The sequence below is a fragment of the Podarcis erhardii genome, assembly GCF_964252035.2.
Source record: "Podarcis erhardii genome assembly, chromosome: 11".
NCBI lineage: Eukaryota > Metazoa > Chordata > Lepidosauria > Squamata > Lacertidae > Podarcis > Podarcis erhardii.
The window spans coordinates 44974649-44976896 of record NC_138501.1 but is presented as its reverse complement, the minus strand read 5'-3'; the positions used below and the strand labels follow the sequence as shown (position 1 = coordinate 44976896).

General features: G+C 50.2%; 1 protein-coding gene across 5 annotated transcripts in view; it reads right to left on the bottom strand.

Annotated features, from left to right (window-relative positions):
* Nucleotides 1-1860, bottom strand: part of CCDC68 (coiled-coil domain containing 68) — a 27092-nt gene extending 25232 nt beyond the window's left edge. The window contains exon 1 of one of the 5 annotated variants that reach the window (XM_081881639.1): nucleotides 1736-1860. The gene's annotated coding sequence lies outside the window, so the exon portion shown is untranslated. Of the gene's footprint in view, nucleotides 1-672; nucleotides 695-1332; nucleotides 1521-1589; nucleotides 1691-1730 lie in introns of those variants that run through there. The other 4 variants (XM_081881638.1, XM_081881642.1, XM_081881641.1 and 1 more) reach the window with 4 other exon arrangements.
* Between the last annotated feature and the right edge of the window lie 388 nt (nucleotides 1861-2248).

Below are 2248 nucleotides of genomic sequence, written 5' to 3'. Positions count from 1 at the left end.
GGCTCCTTGTGACTCATATCCAATGCAGGAATACATGACAGCTCTTTTAAATACGAGAGAACCAGCCACGTTACTCTGGAGCTGAGTACTGTCACCATGGCTGTAACCATGTTGCCCAGACCCAACATCAGTTGTTTTTCTGCCAGCATCTCAACATCATGCATTATTCATCTATTTCCATCCCATCTTTCCTCCAAGGAGCTCTTATACATGATCTGCTTTGTCATTACAACAACTTTGTGAAGTAGGTTAAGCAAAGAGACCCAGGGTTATCCAGTGAGCACGCTGCATGAGTGGGATTCTGAAAATGGGTCTCTTCAGTTTGCATCCAACACTCTAGCCATTATTCCATCCCAGTTTCCAATACAGGAATAGATCTACAGAACTGTACATGAGATGGTCTAGCATTGTCTACCCTGACTGAGAGAAAAACCATCTGCACTTCTACCCAGAAGTAAATTGTATTGTGTTCAGCGAGGCTTACTCCCTGGAAAATGTGCCCAGAATTGCATTCTCAGACTCCTTATGCCAAGGATTAAACCTGGAAGCTTCTAACATACACAGCAGGTCCTCTACCATGGAGCATGGCTCCTCTGAGCCAGTAATCCCTATTCAGTCACAAAGCTCACTAGGTGAACTTTAGGCTAATCACTGCCTCTCACCCTAACCTACCTCACAAGTTTGTTGTGGGGATTAAATGAGATGGAGGAGAACCATGTTTGCCACCATGAGCTCCCTGGAGAAAAAGGTGAGATATAAATGAAATCAATCAATCATACATACACACTGAGATCACTATATAGAAATAGTAATAATGTGAAATGAGAATGGAGAAAAGTACAGTGGTACCTCGGGTTAAGAACTTAATTCATTTCGGAGGTCTATTCTTAACCTGAAACTGTTCTTAACCTGAAGCACCACTTTAGCTAATGGGGCCTCCTGCTGCCGCTGCGTCGCTACTGCACGATTTCTGTTCTCATCCTGAAGCAAAGTTCTTAACCCGAGGTAATATTTCTGGGTTAGCGGAGTCTGTAACCTGAAGCGTATGTAACATGAAGCATATGTAACCCGAGGTACCACAGTGCATTTCCCTCTGCGTTAAACAAAGGAACTTCAACTGGTGTCACTTCCAAACAGATTTCACCCACCCCACCCCAATTTCCTCTTCTTCCCACCACTCCCCCCTCCACTAAAGTTAAGCAGCTCTCTGTCTCTCCAGTTGCTCAAATGAGCCCAGCTCCTCTGGCTTATAATTCAATGGCCACCGCAGCCACCGAAACCATTTATCTGAAACCACTGGCGTAAGGGGAGAGGCAAGCTTCCGAGACGCACAGAACTCTTCTCCCGAAAACACAAGTTTCATCATGGTCCCTTTAGTCTGGAACTTCGCTCAGTCTCTGCGCCCGAAGCAGGACACCATCTCCCGCTTTTCCCAACTAAATTATTAAGCGCAGAGAAGAGAAAGGAAGAAAATCTTTCAGCTTTGAGGCGGGTGGAGCAGGAGCAGCTCTTGCCTAATGGCCCGTCACGGAATTATCTCCAGGGAGAGGCAAGCCTTCCCAAAGTGGAAAATTCCCTCTCTAACACACCCAGGCGTGTGTGGGCAACCCGACCCACAAGTTTTTCCTCCCTGGGGTGCTTCTCGGCTGAAGTGGATCCATCTTCGGGAGGGGGCTGGCGGGGGCGGGGGGGTACTCCATCCATCCGGATTCTCTCCTGCTCCCTCTTACCTTACTCCAGTGCGTTATCTCCTCGTGTGCGCGCGCTTCACTCCGGGCAACGATTCCCTCGGGTCTCCGCCGCTCTTGGCTCCTGCCGAGTCCCTGCCCGGCTCTTCCCAAACACCGACGGCGCTGGCTCCTCCCTGCCACCCGCCCCCGGGAGCAGGCGAACCTGGAAGCGGCGCAGTCTCTTCCACGAGGCGGATCGGAAGCAGCGCCGCGTCCACATGCCTTTCCAGCCCGTCAGCAGAAGCTCAGCACTTTCCCCGAGTCCTGGGGCTTGTTTGTTCTTTCTTGGGGGGGGGGGCTGGGGAAGCAGTTTTCCCTCCCGTCCGTCCAGCGTGGGGAAAAGTTTGCGCCGAGTTCCAGAGAGGTTAAAACGAACAGGTGCAGCTGCCAGCCTCCAATTATTTAGGTTAGGTGAAAAACAGCATCCATAAGAAAGTTTGCCTTGAAGGTGGACCATTCCCTGCCCCCCAAGATCTATTACCTTCCCCGTGGACGTAGCCAGGATTTCTTAGAGGAGG